Genomic DNA, 17,293 nt, shown 5'->3' with positions numbered 1-17,293 from the left:
TGATTAACTTTCAAGTCTTCCGTTCGTATCACCTCTACTCGGACGACCATTTCTTTGTTTTTGTTTGCCATTCAGCGCATTAGAGGCTTTATATAAACAATCAAAGTTAACAAAATTTTTATCAGAATTAGAGCTTTGTTGCGTCATACAGCATTTGAAATTATTCATAGGTGATTGAAAAGTTAACTTATCATTCTTTTCCAGCCTTCCTGGTTCTTATGATAACATCTGATTGTTGTTATGTAAAACTATGACTTCTAAAAAGACAACTTCCAACAAACGCACCTTTTTCCAAGCCGCGCTTCCGTATTCTGTTCTCACAACTAAAGGAAGCGACTAATGAGGTGACATTATATTGGAAAACTCCTATTACGATTTTATGATTGGCCCTACCCCCCACAGGGAGGGAGGTACTTGGATGTTGGTCGGAAGCAGAGAAGAGGACGGAAAACTGCTCCGGACACGAAAGCGAAGTCATGCTTTCGTCCAATAATAGGAAAGCTTCGCCAGAAACAAAGCCGAGCCCGGGAAAAGAACACACTTGGCAAACGGTAGTGTGGTGTCGTAAAAACTTAACAGCATCCAGCCCGAATCCAGAAGCGACACCGGGACACACATTCCCACGGCACACTCTCCCGCCTGATCGCGCGATGACTTTCCCAAGCGGTGATTCTTTTTCCCCACGCCTATTTTCCTTCGTTCTGATGGAGGGTCGTGGCGCGTTCTCGCGAGGTCGTCCGCTCGCTTGTAAATTAGTTGTCTAGCTTCACCTTGCACATCTTGTGGCTGGGTCTTCGCGGTTCGTGAGCTCGTGAATCTTGCCGCGCGCACTCCCGCCCGCCCGTTTTCTGGAGGTATTTACGAGCCCCGCGCCGTGTGTTGGGCTTGGCTGGCGCTAAAGTTTCCTTTGTGTAGCTTTTTCTTTTCGCTTGCGCCTCTTGGACCGTTCGGGTTGGATGTTATATTTTCTGTTTCCCGCCAAGACGGAGCGATTTACATCCCGCTTTTTTTGTGGCAAGTATCTGGATGGTACGAGTTGCTTGCAGTGGGTAAGGTTACTCCACCATCGATCACTGCTAGTTCGGACGAGGCTGGATAGTTTTATGTGCGAACGCGCTGGAACTCCCGAAGCCTGGCCCTTTACCATTTTATATGGCGAATTGCGCTTTGTTCAAATTGAGATTAATGGTGGTGTGAAAGAAGGGAAAGGTAGTAAAATGTTTCACGACCCCCACGGAGGAGGCTCTCGTCGAACGAAGGTACGGTCTTTCGAGGCGACGACTTCGAACGTGTGCCGTATGACTTTGTAGCTAGATCATCACCGTCACCTCACCATCATTGGGCGCAGTTTTCTGATCGCAACTCAATCGAGACCAGAAATCGAAGATCGATAGTGTTCTCGGGCTCCGCGGAATGCATCAAACCACGGGGAGTGCTCGAGGGGGTACGCCTGGGAAGAAGGAACTCATCTTATTTTCTCCGCTCGTGGAAATGTACCCAACACAGTGGGTGGACTGTGCGTGCCCCAACCAGCAGCATCGGTCTCGGCTGGACGTTTTTCTCGGTCACGTTTTCCCACGCCTCGGTTCGCCGGGCTGCTCGGTCACCACCCCCTCCTCCCAGTGCAGAAGGTAGGGTTCCAGCAGCAGGGAGGCTCCATAGAATACGAACCTCATTCCGGACGCCGCTATGTTATTACTTTCACGGTTCGGTACAAAAATTGCTTAATCGTGCCGGTGTCTTGGAAAAACCGTTCACGCGCCTTTCCGAGAGCCCAGCCCGGCCGCCTCCTCCCGTGATGGGGGGGAGATGATTGACATCTTTGCGTCCCTTTCCCGCAAACCCTCTTCCATCGAAAACACGCTAGGAAAGCGGGCGAAAAAAGAATCCGCCTTTCGATTGGCAATAAAAATGATGATTTTGCCGTCGAAACGATCGAACCCTTGGCTCAAAGATTAGCCTTGGCACGGAGAATACCCTCGTTTCATATGCGGATAGTGCGGGGCACAACGTGCAGTAAAAGTGTGACAGCTGTAACATCGGCACGAAATAGGCGAGCGATCGTGCGTGAACTAGAACAGGGAGAGAAAAATTCGAAACTCACGAACATGATGGCCTTCTTTTTGGCCAAGTTCCGCACACTGTTAAACGCTGTTAATCCGGCTTACGGTCGCTTCTCATCTCGATTCCATTATTTGTTTGCTTTTTCCTTCACCTTTTGGGACGCTGCGGTGGGACCAAGCGGCTATCGTCGTTTCACTTTCTTTCCACTTTTTCCGTTTGTGGACAACAACGCGCGCGTGGATCGTTCGATTGTTGTCGGTGCGCGTTGAATTCATGTTCCATGCTGCGAATGTGCTCGACGAAGGGCGCTGGACCGTGACGCATAATCCCTCCGCGCCGTTTGGCGACGTCCGGCCCGTTCCGTGCCTTTGAAAACATAAAATAAAACGGTCCACCCAACGAGCGCCCGTCGAAAAGAGGTCCGGTCTGGCCGGAGAAAGACAGTTCCCAATCGGGCCTGTCGAACTCGCTCGAAATGGTGTGTAGTTGTTGGTGCGTTTTGGGATTTAGTTCATTTATTTTTACTCACCACCAGTGTCTGCCCTGGGCAGATCGGTTTCGCATTGTGTCCGAAAGGAAGAAGAAAACAAAATAATGCTCCGTCACCCTCGGTTTTGCCGGCCGGTCCGATGATCCGTGGCTCGAAAACCAGAATGTTTTGGGGAAGATGAGCCTGATCCACATCATCCATGCTCTTCTCGAAGCGACTTGATGTTTGCTTCCCCTGCCGTTTCAAGCACTGCCTCCCGTTATGGTACTCGTTTGGTCTGTTTATTTCTGCCCGTTCTCGATTAGAAACGCTTTGACGGTGGAAGGAATTAAAAGAACCTTCCAGTTGGGGTTGGGATTTAATTGTGCGAGAAGCCGCTTACCCGGCGTGGTTGGAGTTTTCCGATCCGTTCTGCGGCGGCCGGTGAACTATTGCTGCGGCGGCGTTTCGAATCGTGATGTTTCAGATGAAGTGCGTACGGTGGAATGTGCTGCGAAACGAAGCAGCACACCACTTCATACGATTCTCGGGGTCTCCAGGTAATGTGAGTATTTTCCAGCAAAGATTTTTAATGACAGATTTTCGAATGAAGGAATAGTTGGGTTTCAGTTCGACATTGGTCTTGCGTTCGAAAAGGTTTGTTCGTTACGCCACCAAGTGAGAAGCCACTTCATCAAACGACTCGTTTTCAAGTTGTGTCCGTATTGCTCTAATCTCCGGTAGGGGATGGTCTCTTTTCCGAGAACCTTCCGCTGTTCGAGTGGCCGTTTGCGATATTTTCACCGATATCGTAGCCCACTTATCGGATGAGTCAAGTTTCCGTCCGTATTTCTAATCTCCGACAGTTCAAGCATATTCGATTGCGCTTCCATCTAGGGCTCACCTGGCCCCTGGACTCCGGAGGGGGTCGTACGGGTCTTACGACCTGGTGAAGTTACTTTCGACGATACTTTTCAAACGACAGTTCACATTGCTTTCGCCATCGTGAGCCAATCATTCGAGTGATTGCTTCCCTTTTCAGCGCGCAACATCAGGGGCGAAGGAAAACATTTCTCAGTAAAGCAGCGAACCAGCATTAGGACCGACACACAGGGATATGGAACTCCCAATAGCATTATCGTGTGCGTTTCTGCAATTTCGATTGTTCTTTTTTTTAAAAATGAAAGAGCACTATGAGCAAAAGGAATAACATGGCGAGCCAAAACAACCTTACCCGGCGTTAGATTGATGCAAAGGAAAATAGAAGCCAGCCAATCTTACGATTCTGATTGAATTTTGTTTCTTTTCCGTCGTCGTGCTTTGCTGTTTTCTTATGGGGTTTCCCCCCAAACGGAACGATGAAGAAATACTTGCTCTTTGATGATCTGGAAGCGGTTTTATGGTTTATAATTGAATTCTTCTGAAAAATGGTTTCCTTTGTGCCAAGAGAGAGCGCGTTGTGCTGATACCGGAGGCATCCGTTCGCGTGTGCCAGAATTTCGCTTCAGAATCCAGCTCGCCAGGGCCAGGGCACCGCTGTAATTGGCTGGCTCAATGTTGTGGCAAAAAGAAATGCTAATGATAGGTTGTACCAAAGCGTTGAAATATTATTATCGGAAGGCGGTTGTGAGTTTTTTTTTATTTCCCAGTTTGGGTGGTGGCCTTTCGCCACCGAAGGTGCTAATCAGCACCTCGGTTTAATACCTGTGGAAAAGGGGTTCGTTCATTTTAGTGGAATCAATTATCTATCTGGAGCTTGTTGCGGGTTGGATAAAAGGAAGTTTAGCTGGTCATAACATCACCCGAGAGTTGTAATTATCGGCAGTGTGAATTATTCAATCGTTCTGGAGAAACGAAGGGATTTCATTCTTTCGAAAATATTGCTCACATCGGGAAAGTGTTAGGTTCGATATGATAATATCTCATTTTTTAACGGGAATTTTTGATTTGTTGAAACGTATCTTATGATTACCTTTGAAATGATCGTTAATAAAGGGATGGATTGCAAAAACCTTGTTGGTGAACCCATCATTTGCATCAACTATTAGATTAAGCATTGGAAAGCCAACCAAATACAAATAATTTTTGAATCACAGACAACTAAATCTTTTAGAGGATTAAAGTATGACCATAACTAAATTGAACCAAAGAAAGCGCGCTACTGTGGCGCCTCTAGTGGCGTCAGCCGGAAACTAATATTTTTAGTAGTATTAGTAAACAATAACAATGAAGTTGTGAAAGTTTCAGACCTGTACTATTTTTTTTCGCGAAATGCCGAATAATGGAAATTGAACGACCAAAAATGAGCCCGCACAAATCACTGGAGCGCCGGTGGACAGATTGACAAGGCCTGGAATCCATAATAAAAGCAAAGAAAAATTAAAAGTATTTTTCTTTTGCACAGTTATACATAAGGTTAGTTTTAAAAATAGGTTTTTACTATTTACATGTTCCCTGTTCCTATAAATTCACATGAAGTATTTTGCTGATTTTTCGACCTGCCATTATTCCAAGGTTGGCTTGGAGTGGTACTGGACCAATAAGATCCACTTGGTACCAAAACCAAATTTCCCAGAGTTTCACCCCATCGAAAAACTCTGGGCAATCACAAAACTTCATTTTAGACGAAGTGTTGGAACAGTTAGAGATGTACTTGGCAAGAAGAAGTGAACGGACGTTGCGAAAACGGTGTCCCTTTCCACGATACGAGCGCTAATGCAGGAACCAAAACACAAAATACGTGAATTTATAAGAACAGTGAACACTAGAATACTAAAAACCTATTTTTATAACAATCGTTATGCATAATTGTACAAAAGAAAAATACTTGTCATTTTTATTGTTTTTTTTTTTTATGGGTTCCCGGCTTATTCAATTTGCTCAATTGCCTTGGTTTTCCAGTTATTTGTGCGGAGCTATTTTTGGTCGATCAATTTCCATTATACGGCATTTAGCGAAAAAAAATAGTACAGATCTGAAACTTTCACAACTTCATTGTTATTGTTTACTAATACTACTAAAAATATTAGTTTCCGGCTGATGCCACTAGAGGCGCCACAGTAGCGCGCTTTCTTTGGTTCAATTTAGTTATGGTCATACTTTAAATTACGTTTTCATTGTGTGCCCCCAGATGTTCAACGCAAAGATCATTTTTGTTACCCTTTTTCTTCATCGTATTTTCGTGGAAAAGCAACGAAATCTAAAAAATTTCCTTTTTCTCGGATCCACAAACGCGATCGACAAACCGTTCCCTTCGTCACCCATTAATCAGTAGCCGCACAGACCCGAGAAGCTGACAACTGTCTGTCACGGAGCGGGCCGTGTTGACCCAACACATGTCAAAATAAGACACCGTTCGTAAGACATGGATACAGTTTTCCTACCTCATTCTTGTGGAAGGCATAAGGCGTTGCAGCTATAGATTCTTCGAAGCTCGTTCATTACGTCGCCCTTCGTATTAGGTGATAAAAAGGTGTTCGAAACCAGGTGAGGGAGACAAGAAACCTAAGGAGGGCAGATCGTCGGAGGCTGTGGTTTATGTTGAGGTTTTCCACCGAACGACCGAAGGTATTCGTTTCACTGGAGTAACCTTTTTTTTCTCTTGGTTTTGTTCACTTCTAGCACACCATCAATTTTATCTCTTCCGTAGTCGTCGGTTTGACGGAAGTCTTGAGAGAGAACGTGGTGACGTGGAGTGATGATTGTAAAAGATATTAGAACTCAGTCAGTTCATCAACTCGGCCATGTAAATGCCTCTCCCGGGATGGCGAGTTTAACCGAACCAATCACGCCCTTTTGGACAGGCATCCATCGGAGCGCGCACACGGTTACCGCTGGATAATCGCGTCCGATTTTATGGTACGCTGTAAAACAGAGAGATTGGGTGTTTTGTTTGGACATTTATAGCCCCACGGCGGCGGGGGGTTGAGAACGGAGCTGGATGGATTGGATCTTTGGTGCTTTACACTACGCGCGCCTACCACGGATCGATCGATTAATCAAAGGCTCATCATCGTTTAACGCTTGCTTGCAGTTATCGGCAGCGTTAGGAAAACACAATCGCGAGTTAATTATCGGCCAGACAACACCGCAATCAAGCCGCATGCTGCCAGCAGCCTGCTGGGTGCTGCTTCTGTTTGACTAGCGGAACATGGGCAGCATGTGGGGGGGAAGGGGGTGAAAAATTAGGCCACCATCAGGAGTTGATTATGCGTAATGTTGCTCGGGAGGAGGGAGCGCGTCTATACAGCTATTCGGAGGGAACGTGTGGATTCGGGAGATCGCTTGTGTTTTCGATAATCAATTTTACATTGTTCTGCCCATGAGGATCCGTTGCGCAACGTACCGGTATTTTCGATTGTAAATCCAACAAATGTTTGAGTTTTCTGTCACGCTTTTAGGAGGAAAATGCTTACACAGACAAAGCCTTACGCTCGAATAGACGGAACACTTCACTGCGGGAGGGTAATCCGCTAATGCGTCACACTCATGGCATCAAGTACACGATTAGTAGTCGCCATAGTTAAACACGATTATTCCAGACCCCGATTAGCGAGCAAAATTTCGCGGAAATTTCACGGATGACGGGATTCATAAACGGTTCGCTTAACGGTGCGCCTAAAAATCTCGAAAGTCCATGACGCCACGGGACGCATGAAGTGTTGCGAAATGTGGATAGAAAAAAGGAAACCCAAACTTCAAAGGCTCCGGTCCGGGAAGCATTGCAGGGAAAATTATGAAACACTTTCAGCTCCAGAAGAGCCACATCTGCTCGAGGTTTTTGGTACCATGTCTCGTTACACAGAATGCAACCTTTGCCGTCTGGGTCTTTACTGAGTCACCATTTGGGAGTCGTAGAGCTTGTGGTGGGTTGGCGTTTTCCCCTTGCGTAAGGGCTACAATTGTCGCGTGCTCTGGTAGACCAGAAGGGAAAAAAATACAACCCCGAGCTGGCATACCATTACCGGTGGCTGTAAATGGAAGGTGGAAAAGGTTCATCTCTCCGGCGACTTTCGAAGGGTTTTTTTTTTCGGGGACGTCAACCCTCAGAGAGCTTGGAGAATCTAGTGCGTCTAGCTCGACTTCGGTGTACATATATGCCCTCTGGGGTGCATATCACGGGGATGAAGGCGAAGCAACGTGTTCAGCCAAAACACATCCCCTTGTCCGGGGAAAATCCGTCTGCGCTATGCTGCCTGTCGACACATTAATTTGATCCTCGTACCATGACAGAGGGGGTGCTCGAGGCCTAGAGGGAAGAAACCTAACGAAGCAAAGGACAACGAGGACTTTTTCGTCCTTTACGATGTGCTGTGAAGTACGCGGCGGAGAAGCGGTGGTCGAGAGAGAGTTCATTGACTCGTGCAAAGGCACGACAGGGTGACAGTCGTGAAGGGGAACGCATTTTCCTAACCCTCCTGCGGATGCCTGCTTTCTCGGGGATTCCCTTTCGAGACCTCTCCCGAACGTTCTCCAAGGCGTTCACGCATCTCACGCTATCATTCCGTGAAGGTGGAACGGCCACGGGGTAACGCAACGCAACGGAAGTTCCGTTTTCGATTACGGCCGACCACGTTCCCTCTCTCTCTCTTCCTCCGTCACACGCTACTCAAGGTTACGGTCATACGGCGGCGTCGGGTGTGTTTACTGCACCCAAAATCCCCTCGCACCCCTCGAGGGACGCGGCTCGCGATTTCCGATTTCCCCCCGTGCTAGTGAAAAGTGGAAATTCGAAGCCCTACGCAGCGGCACAGAGAGTGCTGTAAACAATCGCCTGAATTGGAGTGTCGTGTTTCCCAAACACAGTGGAAATGAAATCAAAAAAATTGTAACAAAGTGAATAGAAATGGTAAACCATCAACACAACCCCGAGGGTTCCTATGCAGCGAAAGGAGACTTTGACCGTCCCGTCTGATTGATTAGCGTCCGTCCGTTCGTTGCGGTCGGGTGTGGATGTGTGCCGTGAATTAAATTATAACACTCCCGCTTCGATCGCTTTGGTATGCGATGGATTTGGTTTCTCCTCTTCTCTCCTAACCGCAAACAATCGAACCGTCAACGTCGCCATGACGGCTAGCTAAGACGGTAAGAGAAACCCAGCGGATAATTCAATTTTCTTCCAAAAACTGTCCCCGCCATGGTGTCGTCTACTGCTTATGTTGATCGGGAAGCGGTTCCCTCCCACATCCGCCGCGCGTCCCTAAGTAGCGTTTGTTTGCGTCGGAGAAATATTAAGATGTATCTGACACTTTCCATTCCGTGCGATGATTGTTGTGGCTTATTTCGTGCGGGGACAAAGTCAAGTGTCAGTTTCATACTCCGTCCCGCGCACGTGCGCACGTCCACGAATCTTCGCTCGGGGCAATCGTTTTAACCGAAATGTGTTGATTGAATTTATTTAATATTCCATTGTTTGACCCTTCTGTTGACTTCCCGCTGGAATGGTGATGGTACTGTATAGTGTTTGGTTGGAACCTTTTCTAACAGGGCATTATAAAATATCGAATGACTCGCCTCGAGTTTTTGTTCAGAGCTGTTTACAAGATATAAGTTTGAATGTGGATGTATTGGGAAAATGTTTACACCAAGCAACGATTTCTTCATGACTCACACAAGACGACATACAATCAAGTTAATTAAGTCTAAGGTGTTCTAAATAAGGAGTTTCCTGTTTGTTTATTTCATTTTTGCAATTAAAAACTCAATCAGTTTTGCCGGAAAAAGTAGACATTTTTATTGTATGTTCGAGTTAGTTTTAGTTCCTTTAGTTTACTTAGACCGATGCTATCGGAAAATAAATCACTTTCAATCAATTCTCAACGATTAATTTGTAATATATTTTTTTCGTTGGAAATTCTTCCATGGGAGATTTCACTCCCTTTTCGTGCACACAATATAGACAATCATTTATATCATATTAAATTGATATTGATATATGGTATTCGAAAAAATAACTTCAGAAAGAATGGTCTTACTTGCCGTATTGCTTAACTTATTTATTTTGTTATTTGATAAAAGATGCCAGAGTCTGAATTATCTTAAGACTTAATGAATTAAAGACTTTTTCTCGCTACTGGATGTGATTTTTCAAACCAAACGAATTTGAATGATTAAAATGAAAAGATTTTAAGTCTAGAGTGTTTCACTTTTGTGTTAGTGTCTTCCTTCTTATGGTTCAATGAAAAGGATATCCATCTTCTTGTTAACATTTTTGTGCCGCAGTTTGCTGAGCAAAATTATACCCCATGCTACATTAACAATCCGCCCCTCCCTTAGGAAAGGCCCTTGATGCAGCTCGTGTAATGATTAGGCTTTGCACAGTTTCACGCCGTTGTTTCTATTACGTGGCAGTGCTTGGTTGGCCCCGCGGCTATAGCCATTGAGGCACGTCCGTGTGCCGTACATAGTTGCATGGAAGGTATTTCCGGCATAGTTGGAATAGGCGCTACCATTACCCACACCACTGTTTCCACCACCTTCGCCGTCCTTGTTGAACCCGATGGATGCATCCCTCCAGTGTCCTAGCGAGGCACCTAAATTAACCGAACGAAATGACGAGAACAACGTCCCTTTTGCGAGCGGAACCGAAGGTTTTCCACTGTTAACGGAACATGTGTGCCATACGCGGGACGTATATGTGTGTGTGCATGTGAGCGAAGAGCGGACCTCCTTTTTCTCCCGCAAAGTATGCCGGCATGCAATTCGAACATTGCAGTTATGTTGCGGTAGGTTGTCTGTCCGTACAATCTCTCGGGGAAAATGGCGTGGCCGGTATGAGGAAGGGGAAGGAAAGGAGGAGGACTGCAATTCATTGCATTCAGCCTGGCTGGCTGGCAAAGGATTCGTTCCCTATCGCACCCCCTCGATACCCTCGCGTCGATTGGGGTGGATTTTATCAGCATTGGGGCCATAGTATGCTCTAACTCTCGTGTCTTCTTCTCTCCCGGGATCCTTTTAACGGATGCTTCGGAGTGGTTTTAATTTAGTTCCATCATAATTCGTATTTGGACCTATTATTTGGAGTTCCAGAGCGCCATAGCGTAGCAGAAGGTTTTGCACGCCTCTTTGGGGTGCCACAAGCACGACTGAAACACTTGCAAAGCCCTGCGGAGGGTAGGGAAAGTCCTTTATGAAAGGAAATTGTTATCGCGCCGTGAAAATCTCCATTCTTCCTCTCAGCAGCATAGCATTGGTGCAGCGGTGAGCATAAGCGCATTATCGCGCCATTTGAATCTCGATGCAAGTTCAATACCTTCATGCGAACACACACGCACACACATGTACGCGGGACGTGGAACACACCCATTTTCGTCCTGTGCCAGTGCACCGACCTCCCTCCTCGAAACGTGCTGTCATTGACAACGGGTGGACCATTAATCAAGTTGGGTTCAGAAAGCTGTGTATGTGTATGTGTGTGTGTGCGCTTATGAGTCAGAACATCGCCACCGGTGTGAATATATATCGATGCAAGATAGTTTTCCATTGTGGCCGTAATGCTGCAGTGTGTTCCGCTCCCGGCGGGATCCGGTCTGTTGACATCGGCGTCTACCGGAATAGGAGAAAAGCGTGCATGTGCGTTTGTGCACGTGTGCGTGTGATCTTCAACTCCCTCCGGGGGAAAGTAGCTGAATAGGTTGCAATCAAATCGGAATTTTCCGATAAATCCACCGCCAGTCACAAATTTTGCTTTCCCCGGTTTTTCCCTCTTTATCTCCCTCTCTCTCTCTCATGTTGCCCAGACTGTAAAAAGAAAAATCATATACGAGACACGGGAAACTTTGTAACCGTCCCGCAGCTGTATGTAGTCGTTCTTTTTTTTTTTTTGCTCACTTTTGGTTCGTTCGATCGTGATACTTGCTTCGTCAGGATTCGCCACCAGGGGATGTGTGTGTGTGTGTGTCTGTGCGAATGCCCCGTGCGCTGGGAAATCCCGTCGTAGCGCCGAAGGACTTTTTTCCACCCTGGAGGGGTTGGTACTGTATGACAGGAATTCAAGCACCCGAACCCCGGGAAATGCAAAGGGACTAAATTGAGTTTAACACCACCGTCGGGCAATGTTGTGCCTGTGTGTGTGTGTGTGTGTGTGTGTGTGGAGGACTACATCGGGCGTCGGTTGGTGTTTTTGCTTCCACCAAAAAAGGGCCAAAATCATATTGGCATGACGTACGGTTTGGTCGTTTGGTGTCACGGGAGATGAGGTTGATGTACGGTTGACTAAGGTAACAGACTGGAATTTATTTCCCCCTCCCCCCTCCGTAGAAGCATGTTGCCCCCTTTGCCCGGGTGTACTGTGGATGATGGGCGGCGAGCATGAATTGACAAATTGACAGGCGAGTTTCGGTAGTTGTGGATCGAAAACCTAATCTGCCTCTAGGTAGTACGACCTTGTTGTGCGAAGTACATATTTTTTCCACCACTTTAAATAGTGAACTTGCGGATTAACGGTTTGTTTGTTGTTGATGTTTTGTTTTGGTGCTTCCCGCCGCATGCTCCCGAGCAATCAGCAGCGATAATTTTCCACTTGTTTCTTTGCGTGACACAATCCGGACCCGGCGGTCCGTGCAGTCATCAAATAATTCTTAACCATAATCTATCATCCGACCGGTGGCACAGAGGGGCAGCAAAAAACCGCAACAAATCTCTAACGATCGCCGGCCTCCACCCAAAACGAGACCCATCGGACAAGCGGACAAAAATACGAAGCTCCATCGTTACCTGGAGTTGTCGCACCAAGGGTCGGAATGACAAAAAAAGAGCGCATTCCCATGATCGCTGACATTCCAATTAGCTGGCTCGGGAATCCGCGGTGTCACTCCCGGTGTGTGTGTGTGTGTGTGTTTGGGGGTGATGGTGTTGGAAAGCCAACGGTCCTCATGCTCGTTAAAATGTCATTTACTTCAGCTTTTTTTGGGGTCGAACCGCATTGAGACGCAAATAAATGAAACAATCCCATCCCCGCTTCCAACGCAATTCCTTTGGAGGAGTGAATCTTTGAAATCTTCCTAAATGTCGCGGACAGATGGCGGTCATTTTCGGTCGTTGGAAATCATCCCATTGTAATCGTCGTAAGCTTTCTTTCCACGGAGCTGCAATTGTGTCCCGCTCAGGATACAAAGTATAGAACGATGGGTTTCTTTTGATGGAGTTTAAAACCCGCACCGATAGGGATCTGGTTGACGTAAGCAAGTCAAGAACCGCCGAAATACAGTCGATCTAAAGATGATCGTTTTCTGGGGTGAATGTCACAATGCAAATGCCCGAGCTATTGGAGTGTCGAAGCAGAACAAGGGTGAGAATGACTTGAACGAAGCCGCACACCGCCGAGCAAAGGTGTAAATGATGATCGATAAGATCTCTCGTCGGTTTAAATAATTCATTTTCTGTTTCACCCCTTTTTTTCCTATGATGGATTTTTTTCTTTCTTCGGCAACTTTCTTGAGAAGTTGTAAGAACCCCTGTTGACGGAAGACATGACTGTGGAAAGTTAAAATAAAAAAAAAAAAACACAATCGACGACGGAAACTGGAATTTCTAACCTCTCAACCCGGGACCGAACAGTATGGATGTCGGGAGGCAGTGTACGTTGTTGCATACAAATGCAAACACCAGGGCGTACCCTGCTGAAGGGCAATTTTCCGCCTGTCTTGTGAATTAATTGTTGTCAATCAATTAGAAGTGCTATCCCGCTTCGCGAGTGTGTGTTTGTGTGCCAGAATCGTGTGGCTCAATTATGCTTGTGATTTATGAGATGCCGCCTTCCCGCGCGCCGCTCGAGTACTGACGATGCATGAATGATGATGTGCCCACCATTCACGGCCAACTCCAATTAGGAAAAGTCGTGCCGAGTCGGCATCGAGAGAGCGATGCGTGACTTCATCTTTGCGCATCAGGAGAAGGCTTGTGTTACTGCTAGATCTTCAGTGCCGACTGGAAAAGAACCCGCACTTTATTAGTTATTCCGTGCCCGATGTTTGTCTGACAGTTCCCGGATCGGCCTGCTGTGCGCGCGCGCGCTCGTTGGTGACCACCACATTGGGCTAATTGGGCGTGAAAATTCACCATCGGCTGCGAAGGTAAAAAGAAATGTTCGCACGGGCCGCGAAAAGATACCATGGCGCCCAGCGGGTGTCTGTCCGGCGTTTGTTGATTTCTATCATAAACCATTCATCAACGGGAACCCGGTTGTCTTTGCGAGGTTGCGGCCAACTCAAGGTATGGCTCATCGGAGCGATTTGATAAACATCTTCCGCACATAATATGCACACCGGGCGGTTTTGTGCTAACAGGGCATGTATCCATCCCGAGCCGGTCTTCCAACCTTGAAGCGTGATCAAATGTCGAACCCGCCTACAGCGCCTTTCCATGGGAAACGGTGTAGGATATCCCGGACGAGTATTTGTTTCCCCTACTGACACTGGTTTCCCATGGCAGTTGAGATGAGTCATAGAATGTTTTGTCTGTTGTCGATGCCATTTTACAATCGGAAATGTTCAACAGTGACTCTGTATTTCTAAACCATTATTTATACCGTGCTTGTTTTCAATTTGTCACAACAAACCATACGCATTTGATCCCTTTCTTTCTCCGACCGCACACATCTTGTGCGTTTGACAGGTAAACATACCTGGACCATAAGAGACCTTGACCGTTCGGACCTAAAAGTAGAGCATATGGAGGATCCTTCCATTATGGTTTCGTCATACCCCGGTGCCTAACTTTTTTTTTGGTTTTGAGTTGAACCTTCCTGTATTGCGGTTGTTACCGGGTTCCGTAACGAAACGCTTCGTCACGGCTTCGTCGGACTCTTCTGAAGAAAACGTAAGAGTCCCACCGAAATGGACGGTCTGTTTGTCGATTTTTTGATTTGTAGATCATCGTTCGTAAATCATTAACCCGGCCGAAGTTCGATCGATGTTTATTGTCGATGCGATTCGGTTAGTTAGAAGTGAAAAACTAAATCATCCATTGGGATTTTTTTCTTCTGGATTTATATGGCTTTTCAAGACAACGTGACATATGTAAGGGTTCGGATAAATGTATTCAAAAGCAGATTGATGAGGAGAAAGATCGTTGGGAGGGTGATGTTTATCAATTTGCGTAAACAATTTGCATTTCAGGGTCCATTCTTACTTCAGTTGCTAGAGGTTAGGTTAACCATTGACTTGCTGTCTAGCTCTCGTCCATCATCGTTACAACTTTCAACCCCCGGGGGTCTGGTATTCCCAGTGTGCTTGTTTCTATCAATCGTCTCTATTTCTGCAAACATCAACCACTCAGAAGCGAAAGGCGTACGCCCGTTTGGAATTGAAGCTTCAATTTGAAAATTGAACGTATCATTGCCCAGAGCAAAAGCAAAACAAAAACCGACTCGGCTGAAGGATGATTAAAATGGACTTACCTCGATGAAACGCCAGCCTGCTCGACCATCGACGGGGCCTTACTGTCGGAGACCCTCTGTCTACCTACTCTCCACCCTGTGAATGCCTGTGATCTGTGCCGCTACAGCTCGGTGTGTCGTACTGGCGTAGGAGAATGTTCCAACAACGCCTCAACGCGACCCTGATCGGTTTGAAACTGAAGCGCTAAAGAGTACCCAATGGGTTCATCTTCGTCATGGTGTGCTTAACCTTTCGCTCGGAGCGACCTCTAACATTCCCTCCACTTGAGAGAACAACGCTCGGTCCCTTGACAACCGACCGGACCGGATCATCATCCCCCCCCCAACCGGATCGGAAAGCAGACGACAGACAGCGCGCAACATCGTCCAATTGAAGTCTTCCGCGTCCCTTATGGATGCTCTCGGGCCACTTGTGTTGGATGATTCTTGTTTGATTCTTTTAACTGACCTTCGCCGAACGATCGCTCGTCTTTCCCGTTTCTGTTCTTCCCTTTTGCCCACCGCCCATCGTTTGCCTACACATGTTCAAATGAATATTGAAAGTTAACGATGACTTTTATTATCCACTCTTATTACTTTTAATCTTCCGTCCGGCGACACCCTCGCGGCGGCCGTTGCCAGGCTTCGTTTCCCGGTTTCCCTACCCTACCGGTCAGATCCCTGTCAATCGATAAGCTCGTGACATCTGTGGCCATTTGATGGCGCGATTCTCGGGACGCGGTATGGAACATTTGGCTGATCCGTATCTTAACCCACCCACCGGCCGAAAGTAAGGCTCTTGAAATGGATATAAAAATATCCCCAAGTGTGTGGGTCGCATCTTTCCAATATCGAGACCGATGTCGAGAGTGCTAGAAGTATCTTTCACTTGTTTCCATCCAGCATCGCTTGGCAGAAAAGAGAAACTTATGGTACGGGGTCATAGGTCAAATGAAGCTTCTCATTTTCGAATCAACCTATCTGTTTGGGTGTAAGATGTTTGTTGAAACTGGTTCAAACGAATGGAAAAGCAACGTTACTAAACGAAACATTACTAAAATAATTCTACATGTTTGTTGATTATGCGCGGTCATTTTGACAACTGGAAAAAGTGAGCGATTTATCACCGAGTTTCAAGATTGTTTCTCTTCCCGATTTTGCGTCTTCTGTTTTCTCTACTGAGTCTGTGAGTATTTTAAGAAATGGAAACAAAAACAAAATGAACTACTCTAACCATATGTAACCTTGGCGATATTTAAGAAAACATGTAACGAATTTGTATTTTCCTGCATTGTAGATATTTAAAATCCGACCGGGTATGCCTTTATGTTGGAATATTTTTAGTCAAAAACAGCTGAATGTTGTTTTGCATATTTTTAGGGCTGTAATTGAATCACCATGTCCGATCGCTGGGAGGACCAACATGCAAGCGTCAGGTCGTGTCATAAATTTAGAAAAGGTTGCCTTTTCTCCGAACCCGAACGCTAGTCTCGCATCTCATTTCCTGCGAACTGTAATGCGAATGGTCCCGGCATCTCCGGTTTCCGAACTTGGCCGTCCTTCGAACCGCCGAAACGCGCCTATGCACATTCCATCTGGTAGCCATGTGTGGTATGGGCGCTAACGACGCGTTCTTTGCGCGTCTCCCTATCGCTCGGTTCGTTCGCCTGCGAACCATACGTTTGCATTTATGATCCACCGAGCCAGAACGCGCTCGGCCGTTTTGGGAAGCGGCTTTTCGTTTTCGCTCAGTGTGCATTCTACAGCCCACCGGATCGCGTCTTCCGGCCGGTCGGAAAAGGCATTTTTCAATTTGTGCAGTTTCCATCGACTCTTCCGTGCCGGGCTTAAGTGGTGAGCAGCATCAATTTATATCGTGTTTGCTCGCCGGACCGAGCAACGCTGTGCGGAGATCGATCATACGGTAATGGGTTATAATTAAAATTCCCGATCGATCGCGAGTGTGTGCGTTGAAGGGAAACGGTGTGCCGCCGCTCAATCGATACCAAACCATCGATCGATCGCATGTGTTTCTTCGAGCTCAACGCCTTACATGTGGATTCGATGAGGTAACGTCAAGACGGACAAGGAAAAGACGCGGAATATTGTAATTCGATCGGTGAATTATGGAACTCGGGGGGATTGGTGTGTTCTTCCACATCCAACTTCTGTTCGGGGGCTTCGTTTTGCTGCTTAAGATACACTTCGATTCATTTACTCTAAACCAGGGGTCGGCAACTGATTTTATCCGGCCCGTAATAAAATGTTAGTGCTTCATAAGAAAAACCCATCTCAATTCTTATTGGATTTGATCACGATGTTAGGTTGGTTTTTTCCCAAAACGTAGATCAAAATTGGTGAACGAGTGTTATTCAACACCAGGT

This window comes from Anopheles ziemanni, chromosome 2 (genome assembly GCF_943734765.1).
Source record: "Anopheles ziemanni chromosome 2, idAnoZiCoDA_A2_x.2, whole genome shotgun sequence".
Taxonomy (NCBI): Eukaryota; Metazoa; Arthropoda; class Insecta; order Diptera; family Culicidae; genus Anopheles; species Anopheles ziemanni.
This window is presented reverse-complemented; position numbering follows the sequence as displayed.